Here is a 26,905-nt window from a genome sequence, read left to right as displayed (position 1 = left end):
TCTTGTGAACTTTGCATAGCCAATAAAACATTCTTGCATTTTTGAATTGTCCAGTGCAGTTATCTGACCATATCATATGTTGTTTCATGTCAATTTCTCTTTCCTTAAGATTATCATAAAATACCTCGAAGCAATGTTGGACAAACTCTGAAGAGTGTAATCGATTATCACTAACATAGAAATGATACTCCCTCAAAAATTTTCTGTTATCTTCTGTACTGTCATGGTCATGTCTATATATAATGTGCACAAATATGGCCACTTGCACTGAGTTGTAGTATTGTGATTGAGTTTCCTCTTGTGGTTTTAGAGTATAATTTTCTGCAAAATCCACAACTGATACTATTGTTCCAATTGGAAATGTGTTCTTGCATATGCGAAACTATCCATCAAGCCATCGGACATGTTGGGAATGTTTCACATATTTTGGAACAATATGAGTTTTAAACTCACTAATAAATGCATTCACACTATTCTGTTCTATAATCAATTCTAAACGTTTCCCCATCTTTCCATCCTTTAGAGGGTATTCTATATTCTTAAATCTCCTAACATCAACCATTTTTTGTCCAAACTCAGATGAAACATGTTCATGCAAACATTCACCTATCGAAGAATAGTTCCCACATAAATTGCAAAGACCATAAATGCATGAACTGGAAAGAAATAATTGTTCATTAGGTGGTTTACAAAATAAACTTCCAATAAAATCTTTTATAGTTTCAGGTGGAACATAAACACCACAATCCTGCACAAGATCATTACCATGCAACATACAACAAATATATCGAAAAACATCATAATAGTAACGAAACTGGACATGAGTTTTACAACAACAAGATATTCTTTATTTATTGATTTTAACATACCAGGGTTTGCATTTTTCAAATGATCTTTGACTAATTCGTAAATTCATTAACATAGATTCATCACTAAATTTTTTAAAGAATTCAGTTTGAGTCATGTCAAGAAGATGTTTTGAATGAGGATCACGAATTTTTTATCCCACCCTTAACTTTAAAACATCTCTAACATTTGATGAAACTCTAGTGTTATCATGCCAAAATTTTGTAATTAATTGTTTAGTTTCATCATTTAATTCATGTCTGACCTTTGAAGTCTACCACTAAAACTCCAACAATGGTTTAGTGGATCAATTTCAATTGTGTCTCTTCTTTTGGTCGCTCTTGACAAGGTTCTACGATGTAAGTTCAAATAGACACTTATATCACTTAACATTCTTTTATTAACAATCATTTTGTCAACTATAGCAGTCGTTATAACTCTACGTGCTGCATTCTTATCTTTAGATTGACTTGTTTTTCCTATAGAATCGATGGCACTGGCAACAGTAGATACAACTTTCTTATATGATTCATCTTTTCTTTTTGGTTTTGCATAAATACCTATTTTTTTCATGACTTTACGCATTTTTAACATTTTTATTAATTGTAGCATTAATTGACATTGGAATCTAAATTTTTATTATAGAAAAATTGTTTATATAATCTGTTTGCATGTGTTCTGATTTGTCTCCAAGAAACTAACCCATTAAGATTATCTAGCACATTGCTATCAATAGTAAACAAATTACATTCATTTTCTTTTAGAGATGGTGGTGTAATATTTTCAATTTTTATTTCTTTTCGTATTGGTGTATGAAATTTATATCCAGCTTCATTTAAATCAGCAATTTGATTGGCATCATAGTCATCAGGATTTAAAAACATACCAGGATTCACATCCACATCAACATTTGCATCAACAGTCATACCCATGTGTGGTTCTACATTTCTTGCATCCATCATGATGTCTTCAATGGTCTCATCTACAACAGGCACTGAACTAGATGCTTCAGAAGTGTTATTCAATTGTCGTTGTTGTGATCTTTGATCTCTTTGGTGTTTTGCCTCCTCCTCTCTTTGTGCTTGAATTTCGTCCACTGTCATTGTCCTCTTTTTTTTCTTTTGACGTTGCTTAGAACCCATTTTTACAAACTCGTCTTCAAAAAATCGCATAAAAAATATTAAAAAGTACTGCCAAATGATGTAAAAAATCTTTGTCAGTACGGATTTCAATGATAATGTGGTAAATTGATGCAATCTGTTTGTTTTTTTACAGTAACGGTTATTTTAATAACGGGCCCCCGTTATTTTAATAACGGGCCCCCGTTTTAATAACGGGGCCCCGTTTTTAAATCCAACGGGCAAAAAATGAAATGGGCCCCCATTTTATAAACTGGTTTGAGAAAATAATTTTAATTGTGTCAAAAAGTGTGGGTTGTACACATGCATGGTATGGTCCTGAAACAGGCATTTTTAAAACATAGTTTTTAGAACTTCATTCAAAAAGCTATTTTTTATTATGTGGGTATTAAAATAAATTACATATTTGAAAAGTAAACTCAGAGAGATATCTTTTATGTTACTGACCTTTTTCAAGATTCAATCTCTAAGTGTTTCAAAATTTAAGCTCAAGTGAGACAAAATCTGAAAAACAGGGAAAACACTTCCACTTTTTGGCCAAAAAGTGGACTCATCTTCTTGCACTGACCCTTGATTTAGAGTTTCAGTATGATTTGGTATAGGGTTAATGATCAGAAATAAGTCAGAGTATTAAATATTTTAATCTTTAATTAATTTTTGTTCTCATATAAATGTAATAACCTTCAATATTGGATTGTCTTTTCGACTTCTGATGAGAACATAAATGTAGTGGTTGTTCAGCTTCTTTGAAAGCTTATAAATAAGCCCAATTTGAATCCAATTGGAGGGAGTTAGAGAGTTATAGAGCTATAGGTATACAACTCTTAGGAAGATTTTGCAAAGCTATGACATGCATCTCATCTGTCGAGTTAGCCAATTTGTATCAGCTCTCATGAAGTCCATAGGCATATGCTCCTTCACAAGATTTCCTAACTTGTACGGGCTCAGGAATACAACTCTTTTTCACAAAGTTTGCCCAAATTGGATAGATTCCAGGCATACAACTCTCTTTTACATAGTTTGCCCAAATTGGATAGATTCCAGGCATAGAACTCTCTTTAGCAGAGTTTGCCCAAATTGGATGGATTTCAAACATACAACTCTCTTTCACAGAGTTTTCCCAAATTGGATAGATTCAAGGGGCACACAACTCTGTTTCATAGAGTTTGCCAAAAATTGTATGGTTCTTACATATTTTCAATGATATGAAAATTTAATATGATTTATTCTATGTTTATAATACCACCAATTCTGCTTTGTGTATTGTCCTCTGAATTGACAAAATAATTCAGATTGGTGGTATCAAAGCCATTTTTGATTGCTATAGGTGCATCTACAAATAAGTGATCTATTTTATGTTGCTAAGTATTATGGTAGTGTTTCAATACTCTCAGGAGGAGAAAATTATTGCCATGAGTTGTTTTAGTGTGCAGCTTTTATGATTGGACTATATGTGTCATATATTTCTTGGATGGTTGATAGTATGACCCTAAGGAGTTGTTTCCCATACTATATCAAACTCTTCCTTGTCTTCGCCTTTAGCAGAAGGAAACGAGGAAGCTACTATAGCATCTACAGACAAGTGATCTATTTTATGTTGATAAGTATTTCAGTGGTGTTTCAATACTCTCAAGAGGAGAAAATTATTACCATGAGTTGTTTTAGTGTGCAGCCTTTATGATTGGACTATATGCGTCATATATTTATTGGATGGTTGACAGTATGACCCTAAGGAGACACTGCCCATACTACGCCAAACTCTTCCTTGTCTTCGCCTTCAGCAGAAGGAAATGAGGAAGCTACTACAACATCTACCAAGGAACCAGTAGCTGCTATGCCTCAAGCTGACTAGGCTCATGCTACTATAACAAATCAGGAAGAAGCGTAGGATAAGCTCTCCATAGACTCAATAAAAGTAAGAAAGCCAAGAAAGGAGTAGAAGCACAACCATGAGCTCTATCAATAATTCTACCATCTAAAAAAAAGAATACTTCAAATTTCCCAATCTTCTCATTCATTTACAAATTATTCTTATTCTCTCGAGAGTCTCACTAGCACTTTCAAGTTACATGGCAGAATTTTATTTTGAAGATGATCGAGAAATGGGGCCCATTACCTTTCAAGAAGGGAGTAATGATAAGAAATAAGTCAGAGTATTAAATATTTTAATATTTAATTAATTTTTGTTCTCATATAAATGTAATAACCTTTCAATACTGGATTGTGTTTTCAACTTCCGATGAGAACATAAATGTAGTTGTTGTTCAGCTTCTTTGAAAGATTATAAATAAGCCCAATTCGAATCCAATTAGAGGGAGTTAGAGAGTTATAGAGTTACAGAGCTACAAGCATACAACTCTTAGGATGAGTTTGCAAAGCTATGACATGCATCTCATCTCTTGAGTTAGACAATTTGTATCAACTCTCATGAAGTCCACAATTATACGCTCCTTCACAAGATTGCCTAACTTGTACAGGCTCGGGCATACAACTCTTTTTCACAGAGTTTTCCCAAATTGGATAGATTCCAGACATACATCTCTCTCATACAACTCTTTTTCATAGAGTTTGCCCAAATTGGATAGATTCCAAGCATACAACCCTCTTTTATAGAGTTTTCCCAAATTAGATAGATTCTAGGCATACGACTCTCTTTTACAGAGTTTTCCCAAATTGGATGGATTCTGGGCATAGAACTCTCTCTCACAAAGTTTTCCCAAATTGGATAGATTCAAGGGGCACACAACTCTCTTTCACAGATTTTGCCAAAAATTGTATGGTTCTTACATATTTTCAATGAAACAAAATTTTAATATGATTTATTATGTGTTTACAATACAACCACTTCTACTTTGGGTATTGTCCTCTGAATTGACAAAATAATTTAGATCAGATAAGGTTAAACTTGGTTTAAGGTTCAATTTTGTTTAGTAAGTAGTTTTAATTTTAGGTTTTAATTTGAGTTAGTATTTGCATTAGCACACAATATTTTTTATTGTTAGGCTAAGGTCCCATTTCAATTAAGGTAAGGGTTTAATTTGGTTTAGTGTTAAAATTCAATTCTATCTAATATTAGGGTTAAATTTGGTTTAGTTTTAGAGTTAGGTTTTATTTGGTTTATGATCTAAATTTAGTTTGGTTTAGGGTTAGGGTTCAATTGTATTTGTTTGGTTTAGGGTTAGGTTTCAATGTTAGTTTGCTTTAGATTTAGGGTTAGGATTTCATTTGCTTGATAATTTAAGTTTAGTTTGGTTTAGGGTTAGGGTTCAATTATATTTAAGGTTAGTTTTCTTTAGATTTAGGTTTAGCGTTTCATTTGGTTGATGATTTAGATTTAGTTTTTTTTAGGGTTATTGTTCAATTGTATTTAGGGTTAGTTTCATTTAAGGTTAAGGATAGGATTTTATTTGGTTTATGATTTAGCTTTAGTTTCATTTAGGGTTAGGATTCAATTGTATTTACGATTTCATTTGGTTTATGACTTAGATTTAGTATCATTTAGGTTTAGGGTTCAATTGTATTTAGGGTTAAATTGTATTTAGGGTTAGTGTTAGGCTTAGGGTTCCATTTCATTAAGGCTAGGGTTAGTTTTAGAGTTCAATGGTATTTAGGATTAGGGTTCAATTTAATTTTGTGTTATGGTTATGGTTTTATTTGTTTTATGGGTTTAATTAGCTATATAGACTCAATATTCAATTTTCTTTATTGTTTGGGTTAGAATTAAATTTGGTTTTGGTGTAATGTTTAATTAGTTATATTAAGCTTCAAATTTGTATAGGGTTAAGGCTTCATTTGATTTAGGATTCAAGGCCAATTTGGTATAGGGTTAAGTTTGAATTTGGTATAGAGTATAAATTTGTGAGTTGTATTTGATTTAGTGTTAGGGTTCAGATTCAATGTGGTATAGGGTTAGGTTCAAATTTGTTTTGTGTTAGCATTAAATTTGATTTGATTAGGGTTGGGGTTAGGGAAAATATTCAATTTGATTTAGGGTTTGGGTTCAATTCAATTTAAGGTTTACATAGGCTTATAGTCAATGTTTATTTTAATTTAGTGCAAGGATTAAATTTTATTTATTATTCAATTAGGTTTAGGGTTATAGTTCAATTTAGTTTAGTGTTAGGTTTATGGTAGATCTTTGTGAGTTTGATTTGGCTTAATGTTTAATTAATATTAAGATTAATTTTCAATTCAAATTTGGGTTTAAGGTCAGGTTCCCTTTGGTTTAGTGTTAAGGATCAATTCAGTATACTTAGGATTACGATTATGGTTCAAATTGGTTTTATCTAATTTTTTTAATTATGGTTAAGGTTAGAGTTAGGGCTAAAATTAATTTTGGCTTAAGATTAGGGTTAGGGTTTAATATAGTTTAAAGTTTAATTAGGTTTATAATTAGCATTCAATTTAGTTTACTATCAAGATTCAATATGATTTAATATTTTGGTGTTTATTTTGGTTTACTATAATTAAGGTTAGACTCAAATGTGATTTATTGTTCAATTAAGTAAAATTTAGTGTTAGGGTTAGATTATAATTTTGATTAATATTTAATTAGGATTAGGGCTAGGGTTCAATTTTGGGGGGGGTTAGGTAAACAAAAATATATATTCTTATTTTCTACAAATTAAACCTTTGGAAGACCACCTTCTTTTAACCTTTTAGCTTTTCAAATTATTTGTTGGGATGTGTTTCATAGAAATATGAGTTGTTTATTTTATGGAATTTGATTTATTGCACAATTTTGAGGTTTTAATTCAATCCCTCAAAAGGAAACCATGGTTCTATAGTTCTAGCTTAATTAATGATGAAACTAATGACCTTTATATTATAAATCGTAATGAATTGTACAAGGTTTCTTATGGTTTACTATTAGTATGATAGTTTGAGTTGGATTCATATTCTATTAGGTATACTGTTAAAAAAAATGCATCTTATAGTTAATTTTAAATTTTAGTCTGGTTTTGTTTGAAGGTATGATTTCATTTGATAATATATGTGCATAGGTACACTATTCTATTCCATCCATTGCAATAATATTCTTTCTTAAATTGCGAAGAACCAACTATGGTTTAAATTATATTTTTAGTTACTCTTTATTTACAAACTATGGATTTCAAATTATTCTTCCCAACTATGGTTCAATACTATTCTTTCTTAAATTGCGAAGAAGCAACTATGGTTTAAATTATATTTTCAGTTACTCTTTATTTACAAACTATGGATTTCAAATTAGATAATTAATCATAATTAACTTCTAAATTTTACTATTAGGTAGAAAAAAATCACATTTATATGATAAATAAAAAATGACTTTTAATAAAAAATATTTTTATATACTAGCTTACATATATTTGACTTTAATCAAATATATATATATAATATCTCTTAGCGTATTATATATATATATATATATATATATATATATATATATATATATATATATATATATATATATATATATATATATATATATATATATATATATATATATATATATTTGATTAAAATCAAATATATGTAAGCTATTAGAAGTCGCGATGAAACATGGGAAACAATTAAAAAAAATTAAAATAGAACTATATAATTTTATATTATTAATGTTTGTTGCAATAATGTGTAATATTATTATTGCAACTATTATTAATATTTTCTATTTTTTGTGGAATAATATTATAATATACTATTATTATTAATTTATATTGTTTTGATTATTATGATATTATTTTTATAATTTATTGAAAATAATATTCATAATATAAATTTGAAATATTTTAAATGTACTATATTCTTATTTTGAAATTGTAATATTGTTTTATAGTTATTAAGTGTATAATATCAGGGTTTAAATCTTGGTTAGAGGTAGGGTTAGGATTATGGTTATAGATAAGATTATGCTCATGATAGAATAACAATTATGATAAGATATAGGTGAAAATTACGGTTAGGGTTAGGGCTAATATCATAGTTAGGTTTATCCTTAGGATTAGGGTTAGGATTGGGGTTAATCTTAATGATAGTAATTAGGGTTAAAGTTAAAGACTATAATCATTAATTATAAATAAAATTAGGGTTAGGGTTAGAATTATAATTATGATAAGGGTTAAGACGTCAATTATTATTAGGGCTAATGATATAATTGTGTCAAGTGTTAGGGTTAGGGTTACATTAGTGTTGGGCTTAGGATTAGGGTTAATCTTAGTGATTAGAATTATTAATTGTAAATAAAATTAGGGTTAGGGTTAGAATTATCATTAGGATTAGGGTTAAGATTGCAATCAAATATAGTACTTGATGATAGCTATAAGAGTTAGGGTTTGGGTTAGGATTATGTTTGGGGATAGAAAAGGGTTAGGGTCAAGGTTAGAATTATAATTAGGGTTAGGGTTAGGTTTTGTGTTAGATATATAGTTAGGTTTAGGGTTAAAATTATAATTATTAATTATGAATAATATTGAGGTTTTGATTATGATAATAATTAATATTAAGGTTTTGATTATAGAAATTTCTATAATGTGAGTGGATAAAAATCAAACATTATATTTATTTTATTTATATTAGAATTATTACAATAACTTTCAAGTCATTTGAATTTTGATTTTAGCATTAGTTAAAATGTGTAAAAATTGTAAAGATTTATAAAATATTAAATAATTAATATGAAAAATGAAATTCTTATCTATTGTGACAATTATTATTATTATATACACGAGCCCTATCAATACAACAATTTTTTAATCATTTGAAAGATAAATTTATTGGTGGAGAAAATACATAAAATAAACTATATTATTCAATCCAAAATTGACTACAATCATAATAGTTACAAAATTTAGTACACTCAATAATTGTCCATTGGTTTTTACACATTCCCTAATAGCACATAGTGCCCAGTTGGGCCATTATCTAACAACTACATAAAAATTCAATATTTAAGAAGTATTAAAGATCAACCAAGAAGTAACTAAATGAATTATTTCTACCCTTCTTCTCATAATGATCACGATATACTTCTTTTAAAGAATCTAAAAATTTTAATGCTATTGCTTAACTTTTGTTGCAACATCTTCCATTTGCAATATTTCTAATTCTTCAACATCATCTATCATTAAGGTCGTGTTTTCATATTAGCTGACAATTTTGTTGTAGTAATCCAAAATTGTTCTGAATTCACAGATACATCTGGGCTTGCAACAACAATTTCTGATGCATTGTCAGAAACATCCATGTTTTTATTATTTGCTGAATATAAATAACATAAAATGGAAGTTAGTATTATGAGAATGAAAATATCCATAAATAATTACAACATAATATTAAAAAATATTAACATTTAGTAATAAAAAATATGCATAAAATAAACCATCCAACACTTAATAGTCATAGTAAAGTATGTAATAGTAATTGAAGAAAATTTGAATATAATTTATTAAAACATTTCATAGACATTAAAGAAAATTCGAACATAATTCATTAAAAAAAAGAGTTTACAATCCAAAATTTTAATTTTTATTACTCAATCCAAAATTGACTACAATCATAATAGTTACAAAATTTTGTAGACTCTGATTTAAGAGTAGATAGTAGGTGGTACTAACTATAAAGGTAATCTTTTAATCATCGTAACATATCACATCACCTTATTATTTAGAAGCCCATAAGTCTTACAACATTATACTTCCCATAGCATTTTAAGAAAGCTAAAAGCTAAACATTGCAAATAAGAAGCCACATAAAATTCAATATATCCTTATAAGAAGTATATGAAAGACCCTTACAGGAGGACAAAACTAAGATCTTAGACCCGTATTTTAAACTAATTTAGTCTTTATAATGTGCAAAGAAAAATATATGGAATGAGCAATTTCAGCTAAGCATTGGTTAAGGAATAATTAAGGATTCAATATTATCCCTTTCTGTACCCTAAGAAATATGGTTGCAAGTCTATAAGTAATAATAACATGAACCAGCGCTTCCGGTATCAAAATTTTTAATGATAAAAGAAGGATTTGAATGTATGATATGTATTTCTTAGAAAGTTTTTAGAAACTTTCAAACATTTGCCATTGGCAGCTGTAAGACCGTATTCCAGCACCTCTATCAGTCTAGCAAAAAGAACATAAAAATCATTTGGTATATGGGTCATAGATTAAATCCATACCACCAACAGACATAATAATGAGTTTAGGAGGTTGTAGCAAAGTCACTGGCAATTAATTTGGTCATAGAATTGAATCGCACTGCAAATTTAAAATAAAATAAAATAAAGAACGGTAATTATTCAGAGATGTAAACCAATTCATATGTTCACAGAGACAATGGTTTGGAGGAGATTAGTGGTGATGCTAAATAAAACAAAACTAAATATTGGCTTGCACTTCAATAATGTGCGACGTATCCAATATCTGGTAATAATGAGGGGGAATCCATCAAAACGCAACAGAAGGAAAAGGTATTGACCCACTTTGGTGTATAGTGCCCAAATAGACATGCATGCAAGGCGTGGATGTACAGACAGAGCATGATCATCCAACGAAAGACCTCAGGGGGTGTCATCTCATGGAACATCCTAATTTTTGACAGAGATCGGATTGTTAAAAGGCTTTAGAAGTTGGAACTTCTCTGGCAGATATGCCTGTGAAGAAACACAGAGGCATGGACAAGGCATGCAAATGTGGAGCTATAGACAAAGTGACGCACTGTATCCTTAAGATCCGAGGTCACACGACCTACAATGAACGCAGGACATGCTAAAAAAAGGTTTTATTATTTATATACAAGGAGGCAAAGAGATTTGTCAAATGCATTGGTTATTGATACAATTCAAATCATTGAAATCTGTTAATCATTGAAATTGATCTCACCAGTAAAAGAAATAATGTCACGCCCCAGGATTCGATCGCCGAACCATAAAGCCGAGTCCTGCTGAGCCGTCAAAGCAATGCCAAATCCTCCTCAGCAATGATGTGATGACTGTAATCCTCCTCAACAATGATGTGATGACTGTAATCAAATCTAAGCTGCAAATTCTGATGAGTGATGTGAAATCCTCCTCAGCAATGATGCGATGACTGTAATTGTAAAACAAAGATATCTCAGAGACACAATGGTTTCATTAGAGACAATAAACTTTCTTCCTTCCTTCCTTCTTCCAATCGTTGCATGTAACTGTTGTGTTTGACGTTATGTTTTATTATAATGTTACATTGTGTTTGACGTTATGTTTTATTATAATGGTCCTAGCAACATTTTTACGCTTGGAACGGTTACAATGCATGGCTGCCATCAGTTTTCAGTTTTCTTTAGTGTATACACGGATGCCTTCACTCCCCCTGCTGCGGCTGTAGGAACCGCGTAATTAAAAATAATATTTATTTTTTCATTTAGAAACATTATATTTTTATGTTTAAAATGTTGAAACATAGAAGTTATTTTTTATATTCCTAAATTAGAAATTAAATTTATTTATTTTTTATCAAAGAAATGGTATGGAACAATACAGTGTCTCTAAAATATTCTCTTAACATTGTATAAGTAATCTTAACTTAAATTTAAGATAGGTTTAAAATAATATTATGTTAATAGTATTATATTAAATATTAAGTATTATGTTGTTAATATTACATTAATAGTATTATGTTAATATTTTTATTCTCTTAATATTTATAAATTATTATTAGAATACCACTTCGCTGTAACTTCAATTTAAATAAATTCTAATTGTAAACAAAATTCTAATTATAAAAAAAAATCTATTTTATAAAATTAATAACAAAAATATATGACACAAAAACAACGTAATAAAATTTTCGGACTTCGTATTATTTGAGCTCGTCAGTAAGCTTTTATTATTGACGGCGCATGAAGTAGACAACTCTGCATTTAATGGCATGTTCAGTATGTGTTATATTAGAGAGTTGTTTCTAAACGTCATGGTGATCTGAGTTAGGAACTATATGTATGATTTTTGGCACTCCCAATTTAAAATTTGATTTTTATCAGGTAAGAATAGATGTAAGTTTGCATTTTTATGTTGTATTTATGTTGCTTTTTCCAGGTCTTCTATCCACTGTTGCTTGTCATTTGTCTTTTTTTTGTTTGTTTCTGTAACTAAATTTTTTGTTTTCTAATGCAATAGTGTAGTTTTGGTTGAATTCCACTATTGTAATACCCTGCCAGGAAATCTGAAGGAAAACCATCAACAAGGTGAAAAAAATAAATAAATAAAGTATAAACATAATAGGTGCATAACACACAACATGCACGATAACACAAGCAGAAGACTACACCAGAATTCCTTAAGGGTTACCAACGAAAAATTAAAACCAAAAGATAAATTCCACAATTAAGGTTAATCCAATAATCCATCATTAACTCAACGATCACAAGAAGCCATATGCAATAACAGATTACACCAATGAAATATTGAAAGGATACAATATAATTTCTCTTCAATAAGCATGAACACATAACATGAAGGAAACAGATAAATAACAACCCAATCTATTATTACATTGCTCTTCCAATACATGGCTTCTCAATATACATATAAAGATACAACTTAACCAATAACCATGTTACAAAAGATCATGATACAATGACCACATAGGTTTCCAAATAACAATAATCTCCAAACATGAGATAGAGCACAAGCCATGATCCATAGAAACACCTATGAAGCCAATCTTCGCATGAAGGTATGAACAAGAACATTTGATGGGAAGTGGCACTACCATCCAACCATGTAATTCCCAAAATGGAATCACCCCACCATACTAGGAGATAGTTGAGGACCCTCAAGCAAGAAAAAGCATGACATGGTTGACAAAACAATATGACTCCATGACAACACCAAGAGACTCCACAATAATCTAGGTGAATCAACATCACAAATACACAAATCACTAGATATCACAAAACACAAGTGACTCGACCTCACAAAACACAAGTGACCCTAAAGAGATAGTGTCATCACATAGCTTACAATGGTTACCATGGTCGGCCTCCATAGGTCCCGACTAATTGTCCTGCTAACCTTTCTCGAACCTCCAGCTCCAACTAAGTCTCATGTGAACCCTACCTGCCTTTCGTGAACACAAGGTGGTCGGTTTGCCATTCCAGACCTTTTCACTACATTATGAGCCTCAATACAAGCACTCACCTATGCACGAGGTATAATATCTTTATTAATGTTTGAGACTACCCACCTAATCAATTAGTTAGATTATCACTTATTATCTTAATTTTGAAGGGTCATCTTGTCAACCTCTTTGGGTGTAGCTCCATTCGAAAGCCACTCTCTCAAAGAAAACTAAACAAACATGGTCACTCCATGAGGACCCTATGGCGAAGCAGACAACCATAACACCACTATCTAATAACAAGTGGTCAAAACAATGACATACTGACTCTTGGTTAACCATAAGGCAAAGACACTACATGGTTAAGACAACAAAGTCATCATATATCACTTGGTCAAAGGTACCAAATACACCACCACAGGACGACTGAACCACAGATCAGAAATAACACAATATAACTCTTGCAAGGAGAGATAATTTCACTAAGTCTGCACTCAAACAATCTTTGATAAAATCAACATCATAAGCGCTTGCAACATCATTGATTGAAAATTAAATAAAACACTCTTTTACCATTCACATCTATTCAATTTCCAAATCAATATTCCATCAAGAATAAAATTCACATTAAATATTCAAGCGAATAAAACATGAACTCCTAATAGGCATTTTAATTCATTTCCAGAATATATCCAAATTACCCAAATTGAATTACTAATTCATGCCTTGATTTCCACTGATAAATTTATTAATGTACTTAATAAAAATCACTTGAAATTCACTATTTTATGTAACATAAAAACCACTTTAAAAATAATTTATTTAATAAAAATTAAATTCATAGCACATAGGAATTTGTACCACTAAAGGTACAAGGTCACGCGGAGGTCGAGGCCAACTCGTGTTAGTGCTGTTGTCGAGGTAGCAGACACTACTTGCCAGTAGTACTGCTACCAGTGGTAGCAGGCCTACCCACCGGTAGCAGCCGGTACCGACTAGTAGTGTTGCTACCACTGGTAGAAGCCGCTACCGACTGGTAGCACTGCTACCAACCAGTAGTGGTACTGTTGACCGGTAGTAGCCGCTACCAACTAGTAGCACTGCTACCAACTGATGGCAGTACCTCTGACCAGTAGTACTGCTACCTGCAGGTAGCAGACACTACCGACCTGCATGGTGGGACTAACCCGCCATGAGTAAGGTAAAGTCCATATTAATAAAAATTCATACTTCTCAAGCATTTAAAAATCAACATGATATTAAATCTTTTAAACATAAAAATGATTCATTTCCAAATCATTTCACGAGTACACACACAGTGCCAAGATCCAAAATTCAAGGGGATAATCTCTAGTAAGGTAACCGGTGAAATAAACACAAGGGAACCCAATAGATAACCAAATCTTGGGCAATTAGATACTAGGAATCACACGGCAAGCGAAATCTACTTCATTCTATTCCAAATACAAGAGGCAATCCAAGAAGTTGATTTTCAAGAATACAAAAGATGCAGCAAATAGAGAAATGAACCATTTATTTCCTATAAGAAAACATATGATATAATCTTCATAAAATCAACAATAACAGGCATTTCTTCTTTCATTCCAATCACTCCACAAGAATTTACAAGGAGATTTGTATATTTTCAACACACAGCAATCAACTAAAGAATTAAAAATTAAATTTACAATAAGAAGAGATCATCCAACCTTGAAGCAAACTAGCAAGCAAAATGATGGAGAATCCCACTCCTTGCAAACCAAATAGAATTCTTGCTCCTCCTGCAAAATGGTTTCCCAATTTTCTGCCTCCTCTTCCCGTGAATTTCCAGGAATATATGGGGAAAAATTTTTCAACCTAAACTTTCTAGGTTGAAATTTTTCTCCACCAATCAAATTAAATTATCTTTAAAAAGTAAAAAGCAATCAGATTTTCTTTTTTCCAAAAACAATTACTTTCCAACAATTAAAATGCAAAAGTCAAATGGAAAGGTAAAAAAAAAATCTTTTAATTTTATTTTCTATTTTCCATAATACTTTCCTTCAACATAATCATTTAACATTTAAATGGCTAGCAATTATTTATTTTCTTCCACAAAATATATTAATGCAACTTTACAAAAAGAAATAAGTCATTTAACCATTTAATATTGCAAATCATTAATTTAATTAAATTAATAATCTCAGAGCATAATAATTAACTACTTATGCCAACATAAGATAGCATCATCTATTAAATTAAATAACCATTGAGATGAACGAAAATACGCAAGATGAAGAATGATCAAATGATGACTCACAAATGACCAAACCAAAGCACTATGACTCGCATACCGGCCGGACGGGAAAGACAACCGACTGACAACACTCACATGGGTGTAACTGCAAGTCAAGTTAATGTCCAACAACTATCTCCTCCACTCCCATTGGACATATAATGCATGCTGAGACATATGAATCCAGGTGGAGTCGATACCCCGTACCTACCCGATACTTGTACCTATAATGTCCTGCACCAAAGAACCACACATGCATATAGACAAATATATATATATATATATATATATATATATATATATATATATATACAGACACAAAATGCACACCGATGAAGGACATTCATGATGTTCCCTATCTCACCGGAGTGAGTGAAGGAAAATCACCTCCTCGCATCCCATACATATGCAAACACGCAACACATAAATAACACATCACACATATAAGGTAAGAGTGTCATTCCATGATAATGATCCATAAAATAACATTAATCATAAGCATTGAGATACTGCATAAAATCATACACCACAAATCCAGATAAAGCATGAAATAACATCGCATAAAATCTAAATCAATATACAATAATGTTCCACTGAAGTCAATCAAAAACATACAAAAAGAGTCTAATCAAGGAGGGGTACTACATCCTCCCCCCCAAGCCTAGGCTTACTCTTGGAAGCCTAAAACAGATAAGAATAAAGCTCTCTCATCTTCACTACATCTTCCTATGTCGCAGAGGTCTCATCACTTGGGTCCCATAGGACCCTTACCTGCTCGATGGTATGACCCCTAAGGGTCAAATCTCGACGCTGAAGAATGTGTACAGGCTCCATGAAAAGTTGCCCATCCTCGACCTACAAAGCATTCCAATCAAGAACATGGGTCACATCAGGATGATAAGATCAAAGAATGGAAACATGAAGACATCGTGGATGCGGGATAGACTCGGTGGCAAGGCAAGATGGTAGGCAACAGGTCCTATGCTCTCAAGGATCTCAAAAGGGCCTACAAAACAAAGCGCCAACTTAGAAATCTTTCCATAATGGATCAGACTCCTCCGCGGATGCACTCTTTAAAAAAAGTGGTCACCAACTGCAAACTAACGATTCACTGTATGAGCATCGGCATACTTCTTTTGCCTATCCTGAGAAGCAACCAAATACTCATGAATCTGCTCAACCTGCTGCTCCATCTCACGAAGCAAATCCAGTCCTAAACGCACCCTATCCTCCAACTGATCCCAACTCAAAGGAGTACGACAAGGACAACCATACAAAGTCTGGAAGGGAGACATGCCTATAGAGTTGTGATATCTGTTGTTATAAGAAAACTCCACAAGGAAAAGATATTCATCCCAGCGTGACTACTGGTCCATAACATACATGTGAAGCATATCTTGCAAAACTTGATTCACACACTCAATCTGACCGTCGGTCTCTGGGTGATAAGTTGAACTAAAGTTCAACTCAGTTCCCAAAGCATGCTAAAGTGATGTCCACAAGGCTAAAGTAAAGACAGGGTCTCTATCAGAAATGATCCGCCTTGGGATCCCATGCAACCTCACCACATCTTCCAAGAAGACTTGTGCCAACATAGTTGATGTATAAGAAGATCAAATAGGAACAAAATGAGAAACTTCGGTCAATCTATCAACAATGACCATGATGGCATCATGACGATGTGAGGAAACAGGCAACCCCACAATGAAATCTATAGACATGAAATCCCATTTCCAATCTGGTATCAAATTAGGATGTAAAAGCCCTGCAAGGTGTTGATGCTTCGTCTTCACTCGCTAACATTCCAAGCACTTCGACACAAAATCAGCAATGTCACATTTCATACTAGCCTGATGATATATATGTCTAAGATATGTGTGCATCTTCTTGACACCAGGGTGTGTTGAATAAGGTGCATGATGGGCCTCAGTCATGATGAAAATGCGAAGACCCTCCAAAGGATGTACATAGATCCATCCAAGATGTTGAAGAAGACCATCTAACTCAAGAGTATATCCAAAATATCTACCCTCCAATGGTCTTCCAGACTCCGCCATGGCTCTAACATCCTAATACCAAGTGTCCTGAGGAAGAACTCTGAGAAATCTCTCACTCAAGTCCACACCAAGGGACAATGTTGCAACCTCATGCCGCCTATGGCTCAAAGCATCTGCCACTGCATTCTCTTTCCCTTGAATATAATGAACCTCAAAATCATACTCGTAGAGGAATTCCATCCATCTTCGTTGTCGAGCATTCAAGTTCGGCTGTGTGAAAATATACTGCAAACTGCGGTGATCACTATGCAGCTCAAACCGACACCCCAATAGAAAACGTCTCTATCTAACCAACGCATGGACTACTGCTGCCAATTCCAAGTCATGAACTAGATAGTTCAACTCGTGATCCTTTAGTTTATGAGACTCATAGGAAACCACATGTCCATCCTGCATAAGCACCGCACCTATACCTTCTAAGGAGGCATCTATACACACCATGAAATCTCTGGATGGATCAGGAACTGCCAAAATCTAAGCACTAATAAGGAGTTCCTTCCAAGTACAAAAAGATAATTCGCACTACTCTGACCAAACAAACTTCTTCCCTTTCCTCTGAAGAGAAGTAATCGGGTGGCCTATCTGAGAAAAACTCTGCACAAAGCAACGGTAATATCTGGACAAACCCATGAAACTTCATACCTCAGAAACATTGGTCAGCACTAGCCAATCAACAATAGCTTGGATCTTAGAAGGATCCATAGATACACCTTCTCCCGAGACTATATGACCAAAATATCTCACCTCTGACTGGAAGAAATCACACTTCGCCAAATTCACAAAAAGTTGATTCTCCCTCAAGCACTGCAATACCTAACGCAAGTGACCCTCATGCTTTTCCATAGATCTAGAATAAATCAATATGTCATCCAAGAACACAAGGAAAAATTGGTCAAGGTAGGTACGAAAAAACCCATTCATAAGACTCATGAATACTAAAGGCACGTTCCTCAACCCAAATGGCACCACTGTGAACTCATAGTGACCATAACGACTACCAAACACCATCCTATGAATTTCTGCATCATGAATGTGCAACTGATGATACCAAGATTTCATAACTATGTTAGAGAACACCTTGGCTCCCTTTACCTGATCAAATAGATCATCTATCTGAGGCAATGGATATCGATTATGGATGGTTACCTTATTCAACTATTGATAATCAATGCATAACTGAAGAGAACCATCCTTCTTCTTAACGAAGATAACTGGCACACCCCAAGGAGAAACACTCGAAAGAATGAGCCCCTTGGCCAACAACTCATCAACCTGCAACTTCAACTCACTCAACTCTTGAGTAGTCATCTAATATGGTGCTTTCGAAATAGGTTCTGCACCAAGAAAAAAGTCGATGCAAAAATCTATGTCTCGCTTCGGAGGCATACTGGGAATATCCAAAGGAAACACATCAGCATACTCTCGAAGAATAGGGTGAGCATCAAGAGCAATTTCTTGACTCTCTCCCTCATCCACATCCTCAAGAGCAATTGCAAAAAGTTGAAACCCTTGACGAATGCACCGCCTAAGTTGCATAGTGGAAATCATATGTAATGATATGGATCACTAAACTCCAACGATCCCCACACTCCTGCCATGGTCATCTAAACACTCTACTATCTTTAGATGACAGTCTACATGAGTGTTGTGAGATGATAACCAATCCATACCCAACACAACTCCATAGGACCCCAAGGGAATGACTCGAAGGTCAACTGAAGTGACAAAGGGTCCTAGGTCCAACTCACAACTAGGACTGAAGGCATCTACAAACACACGCACACAGTAGCCAACTCTACTTGCCACGTATCTACCTGCTTAGAAGACACGAGCCCGCACCACTCCACAATGGATGAAGAAATAAAAGAATTTGAAGCATCGGATTCAAAAAGTACAAAGATAGGAATACCACACAACACACCTATGTTCTCAATCACGGTACTGTGATGCTTAGCCTGGCGGTCATCCACCGCTGCCAATACTCTATGGGATCTACCTGCATCTCCCAATGTTAGTTGTGATGTAGCTGGCCTCTGGCTACTCATCTAGTGAGAATGTTAAGGGCACTGAGTGGCTTTGTGGCCAAAATGACCACAGGAGAAGCAAACTTCTCTAACAGGTCCTCTACTACCAGACGACCCACTGGACTACTAAAAGCTTTCCCCACTAGGGGCCTGAGATGTACCCTGAGAGGACTGCCCTAGAAAAGTGTGCCTACTCCTCTGCCAGTTCTTGCTCTTCTGAAACTGAGAGTTTCCACCTGGCTAGCCCTGAGACTGCTTCAGTCTCAGTGGATGTTGTTGCTGCTACTGCTGAGCACCCTTAGCAGGTGCCTGAGGACCCCTAACAGGTGCAGCAGTCTAGGACTGATTCCCTCTCCCTCTAGACCCACTGAAAGGATCACTCCCAATATAAACTCTAGAATGGCTGCCATGAGCATGGCTAAGGTTCTGCTCCACTCGCCTGGCTTTTTCCATGGCTACCTCTACTAAAGAAGGCTCAAAAACTCTCACTCCTCCACTGATGTGGTCATTAAGACCCCTCAAGAAGTGTTGAACAAACATAGCCTCATCATTGTTGATCCTGGCATATTGTTTAAGCTCATAGAACCTGTGCTCAAACTGATCTACTTATAACCCAAACTGGTGCAGAGCATAGAACTCATCTGCATGCGACTAACTCCACTGGGGTGAGAGAAATTGTGCCCTGAATCTTTCTAGAAAGATCTCCCATGACACGGTGTTAATGCTCACACCAATCCTCTCCTCCTCTAACCTCCACCAGATAGATGCAAAACTCTTGAGATGCATGTTAGCGCATCTCGCCTTGGTGTTGCTACCATATGGATACATGGCAAAACACCGATCTAAACTGATAAGCCAAGTCTCTACCTCTAGACCGGTACCTTTACCATCAACGAAAGGAGGATTGGACCTCATCAAGTCCCTCATGTGCTCCATGTTAGTTGGGTCCTGGTCCACTAGGACCTCTCTCCCTCTAGGAGATCTCTCTCTCTCTCTCTCTCTCTGGAATATGCTGATGGGACTGGGCTGATCCACCTCAGGTCTAGGGCCTAGTCTAGCTAGCACCTCCTGAAACATCTATCGCAACTCTTCTCTTTCAGGAACCTACTCTCGTGAATGCAGTCCCTCCTGATGAACCGACTAATCTTGATCCACACTCGCATCAGTGGGTGGTGGTGAAGGACTATGGCAGTCAAAACCTTGACCCCATCCTCCTCCTCTGCCTCTGGTGCGGCCACCAACATGGCCACATCCCTTGGCTTTCCTATCTATGACCTAACACTACACAAGACAAAAAAGTTCAGATCAAAGGCAAGGAAAGAAGCAAGGAAGTCACACCACAAGACCTACACAAAAATGTCAAGGCGAATGGGCTCACTACAAACCCAGAGTACCCAGTGTTGAAACTTGGGCTCGGATACCAAATGTAATGCCCCGCCAGGAACCCCGAAGGAAAACCCACAACAAGGGTGAAACAAAAAAAAAAATTAAAGTATAAACATAACAGGTGCATAACACACAACATGCACAATAACACAAGCGGAAGACTACACCAGAATTCCTTAAGGGTTACCAATGAAGAATTAAAACCAAAAAATAAACTCCACAATTAAGGTTAATCCAATAATCCATCATTAACTCAACGATCACAAGAAGCCATATGCAGTAACAGATTACACCAATGAAAGATTGAAAGGATACAATAATTTCTCTTCAATAAGCATGAACATATAACATGAATGAAATGGATAAATAACAACCCAATCTAGGATTACATTGCTCTTCCAATACATGGCTTCTTAATATACATATAAAGATACAACTTAACCAATAACCATGTTACAAAAGATCATGATACAATGACCACATAGGTCTTCAAATAACAATAATCTCCAAACATGAGATAGAGCATGAGCCACAATCCACAAAAACACCTGTGAAGCCAATCCTCGCATGAAGGTATGAACAAGAACATCAGATGGGAAGTGGCACTACCACCCGACCATGTAATTACCAAAATAGAATCACCCCACTGTGATAGGAGATAGCTGAGGACCCTGAAGAAAGAAAAATCATGACATGGTCAACAAAACAATACGACTCCATGACAGCACCAAGAGACTCCACAATAATCTAGGTGACTCGACATCACAAATACACAAATGACTCGATATCACAAAACACAAGAGACGCGACCTCACAAAACATAAGTGACTCTAAAGAGAGAGTGTCATCACATAGCTTATGAAGATTACCATAGTCAGCCTCCATAGGTTCCAGCTCACTGTCTTGGTAACCTTTCCCGAACCTCTAGCTCCAACTAAGTCTCATGTAGACCCTACCAGCCTTTCATGAAGACAAGGTGGTCAGTTCGCCATTCCAGGCCTTCTCACTACATTATGAGCCTCAGTACAAGCACTCACCTATGCGCGAGGTACAATATCTTTATTAATGTTTGAGACTACCCACCTAATCAATTAGTTAGATTATCACTTATTATCTTACTTTCGAAGGGTCATCTTGCCAACCTCTTTGGGCGCAGCCCCCATTCAAAAGCCACTCTCTCAAAGGACACTAAACAAACATGGTCACTCCACGAGGACCCTATGACAAAGTAGACAGCCATAACACCACTATCCAAAAATAAGTGGTCAAAACAATGACATGCTGACTCTTGGTTAACCATAAGGCAAAAGCACTACATTGTTAAGACAACAAAGTCATCATATATCACTTGGTCAAAGGTACCAAATATGCCACCACAAGACGACTGAACCATAGACCAGAAATAACATAATATAACTCTTGCAAGGAAAGCTAATTTCACTAAGTCCGCACTCAGACAATCTTTGAGAAAAACAACATCATAAGCACTTGCAACCATTGATTGAAAATTAAATAAAACACTCTTTTACCATTCACATCTATTCAAATTCCAAATCAATATTCTATCAAGAATAAAATTCACATTAAATATTCAAGCAAATAAAACATGAACTCCTAATAGGCATTTTAATTCATTTCCAGAATATATCCAAATTAACCAATTTGAATTACTAATTCATGCCTTGATTTCCATTGATAAATTTATTAATGTACTTAATAAAAATCACTTGAAATTCACTATTTTATTTAACATAAAAACCACTTTAAAAACAATTTATTTAATAAAAATTAAACTCATAGCACATAGGAATTTGTACCGCTAAGGTACAAAGTCACGCGGGGATCAAGGCCAACCCGCGGTAGTGCTGCTGCTGAGGTAGCAGACACTACGTGTCGATAGTACTGCTACCACTAGTAGCTTGCCTACCAACTAGTAGCAACCGCTACTGACCGGTAGTGTTGCTACCATTGGTAGCAGCCGCTACCAATCAGTAGCACTTCTACAAACCGGTAGCGGTACTGCTGACCAATAGTACTACTACTGTTGGTAGCAGTCGCTACCAGCCGCTAGCACTGCTACCAACTGGTAGCGATACTGTCGACCGGGAGTACTGCTACCTGCGGATAGCAAACACTACCGACCCGCGTGGTGGGACTAGCCCGCCACAGGTAAAGTAAAGTCCATATTAATAAAAATTCATACTTCTCAAGCATTTAAAAATCAACATGATACTAAATCATTTAAACATAAGAATGATTCATTTCTACATCATTTCATGGGCACACACACACAGTGCCAATATCCAAACTTCAAGGGGATAATTTCCAATAAGGTTACCAATGAAATAAACACATGGGAACCCTATAGATAACAAATCTTGGGCAATTAAATACTAGGAAGCACACGACAAGCTAAATCTACTTCATTCTATTCGAAATAGAAGAGGCAATCCAAGAAGATGATTTTCAAGAATACAAAACATACAACAAATAGAGAAATGCACCATTTCTTTCCTATAAGAAAACATATGATATAAGTTTCACAAAATCAACAATAATAGGCATTTCTTCTTCCATTCCAATCACTCCACAAGAATTTAAAGCAATCATATTTTCTCTTTTTCAACAATTAAAATGCAAAAGTCAAATGGAAAGGTTAAAAGAAAATCTTTAATTTTATTTTCTATTTTCCAAAATACTTTCCTTCAACATAATCATTTAACATTTAAATGGCTGACAATTATTTATTTTCTTCCACAAAATATATTAATGCAACTTTACACAATGAAATAAGCCATTTAACCATTTAATCTAGCAAATCATTAATTTAATTAAATCAATAATCTCAGAGCATAATAATTAACTAATTACACCAACATAAGATAGCATCATCCATTAAATTAAATAACCATTCAGATGAACGAAAATACGCAAGACGAAGAATGATCAAATGACGACTCACAAATGACCAAACCAAAGCATTATGACTCGCATACTGGCCACATGGAAAAGACAACCAACAAAAAACAATCACACAGGTGTAACTACAGATCAAGTTAGAGTCCAACAACTATCTCCTCCACTCCCATCGGACATATAAGGCACGCTCAAACTTGTACCTGCAATGTCTTGCACCAAAGAACCACACGTGCATATAGACAAATATATATATACAGACACGAATGAGAGTGGTGACATTCCCTGTCTCACTGGAGTGAGTGAAGGAAAATAATCTCCTCGAAAGTGGTGACATTCCTCGTCTCACCGGAGTGAATGAAGGAAAATCATCTCCTCGCATCTCATACACATGCAAACACGCAACACATAAATAACACATCGCACATATAAGGTAAGAGTGTCACGCAACACATAAATAACACATCGCACATATAAGATAAGAGTGTCAGTCCATGATATTAAAATAACATTAATCATAAGTACTTATGATACTGCATAAAATCATACACCACAAATCCAGATAAAATATGAAATAACATGGCATAAAATCTGAATCAATATACATTAATGTTCCATTGAAGTCAATCAAATACATACAAAAAGAGGGATCAAAGAGGGGTACTACAACTATGGAACATCCCTGTTAAGGATTACCAGAAAACTTAGTGGGATAATAAAGTAGAATATTGAAGGTTATATATACAATTCTGAGCATCACTTTTGAAATTCAGCTTTATAAACTTGCATACTTTTGACAAAAGTTTGAGTTCTCACATTGAAGGCAATGTTTTCATTTGGCACTTTTATGCGATTGTTGCAGCATTTAAGCCAACATGTATCAATCATTTATCATCCCTGATGGCCTGCTGGATCTTACATCTGTGAAAACATCTTTACTTTCATAAATAAAAACAATATTTTACAGGGAAATTAAGGAATCCATGTCATTTCTTTTCACGTTTTTGTAGGTTAAATCTCTAATTAAATGTCTACTTATAAGTCTTCTAGGCAAACTCAGATTAGCTTAGAAACGTAATTAAACTCTAATAGTTTTATATTTCATCGATTAATCCATAAAAACTTTTCTGCTCTTAAAATCAGTTCATATTTTTTAATTATATGTACAAAATCAGGAGCTCATCAATCACAAAAAAAATTCCATTTAAAAAACCATATTATGGGATAAATATTACCTACCGGATTTGTTATTTCATATCATATACAATTATGGCTACAGCAGCACCTCGATAATACATTGGAGCCAAGCTATGGTATTTTTCCTATCCTACAGTGTCCCATATCTCAAATTTTACAGTTGTCTCATTTACAACAAGTGTCTGAGAGAAAAACGTAGCTCCAATTGTTGAATCCTGATTAAAAAAACATGAAAGGCGTCTTAAAGATTACAAATAAGTTTTAAAGATTACACAAATAGAAGAGGTAAAGCATTTAGCTTGATAATTAAAAAATTGGCCGTTCACAAATCGCAAAAGCAGGCTTGATTTTCCAGCTCCCATATCACCAAGAAGGACCTACCAAGAACAGATTATTAGACAAACCAATTAGTGCAAATGCATACATACAATATACAACCTGATGTTTCTAAAAATAATATCAATCTACTATTTCTATAGATATCCATGATCTTCTATCTCTATAAGAATCACAATTTGTTGTTTATGTGAATAATCTTATTCTGCAAACACTGACCTGAATTAGAATTGACACTCCTAAAATGGAAGGCCAAAACAATTAAACCAGTACTTCAGCGGAATTTCACGGAAACATTTGTCTAAATCGAGAAAATGCTTATAATAGGAACTTATACATTATAACAATGAACTCCTAAATGTGCCCATTACTCCCAAAGAAACTGAGAGAAAATCCAAAATAGCACAATTATAGTTTGTGAAACATGAGGTCCTCTAAACCAAGCAAACTGTTGAAAAGTTTGTCCAAGAAGTAACAACACAGAACTTTGTACCTAAATTCATCGATGCCTCTTTACAGCTTCCCATCAGTTCATATTACCGATGCCCAACTTAATCTGTAATTTGGTTTGTGATTGACTCCGCTGTAGCGTTTTATTTACCTTTCTAATGTCTTACATCGCACTTGTGACATAGCAAAGACACAGTCCATGAGATAGCATCCCTTTCAGGCATTCTGTCAAATAGCTGTTTGCATTTATTTAAATCATGAATAAAATGTACATTCTCTTTTCTCCTTTACCATCTACATTATTTAACTCTCAGCAGGAACATGACGCTTTGTGTTTAGAAACATTTAGAAAATATTTGAAAAACAGTTTAATGTTCCCATGCAATTTTAAAAGTGCCTGCTTATTAATAAAAGTGTCACGTGCTTCCACAATTTGCTCTCCCTCTTTTTTTAAGATTTTATTTCTATTTTGTTTTTCAAATTTTAAGTACACAAATTAATATTAGTACTATTAATCTGAAGTAAAAATATTTTGTTTAAAAAATTTCATTCACTAAAATGAAAAAAATCGATTTTTGATTTATTTAAAAAAAAACCACTTCTAATATACAAGTTCATTCACTAAAAGGAATTGTAACTTCCCTCATATTCGGCTGGGGTTGCTAGATTGGTTGCTAGGCTAGTCTCAAAGTCTGCCACGAGATGAGATTGAAGGATGTGGAAACTAAAGTTGAGTTCAGTGTCCAAAATTCAACTTGAAAATACTATTAACTTTCTCACCATTATCATCGACGCCATCGTGAGAGAGTCGATGAAGAACATGGTTTCAGGACAATCTAAATTCAAGAAAAAGCTCAAGAATGATGTAGGGATGATGACACCTCTGACCAAATCTCCCCTCAACGAAACTGGAGCTGTGGAAGACCTAGGCCTTCATCTCAGACCCCAAAAATTAAATCCTTATTAGTTTATGGTCTTTTTAATCACTCTTAAGACTTTACTATATAGGTAATTACTGGTTAGAGCTTATTGGTAAATTTGCAACTTCTTGCTGTTCTGGACTGTCTCGAGATGCTAGGTCCTGTAAAATCTTCTTCCCTAAATTTCAATCCTCTTCACTCAGTTTTGCAAAGATGGAGATTTCAACCATAAAGACAACACATATACATATATAACTGTTACCTTGACAGTAGTAAATGGA

This window comes from Cryptomeria japonica, chromosome 10, assembly GCF_030272615.1.
Source record: "Cryptomeria japonica chromosome 10, Sugi_1.0, whole genome shotgun sequence".
Taxonomy (NCBI): Eukaryota; Viridiplantae; Streptophyta; class Pinopsida; order Cupressales; family Cupressaceae; genus Cryptomeria; species Cryptomeria japonica.
This window is presented reverse-complemented; position numbering follows the sequence as displayed.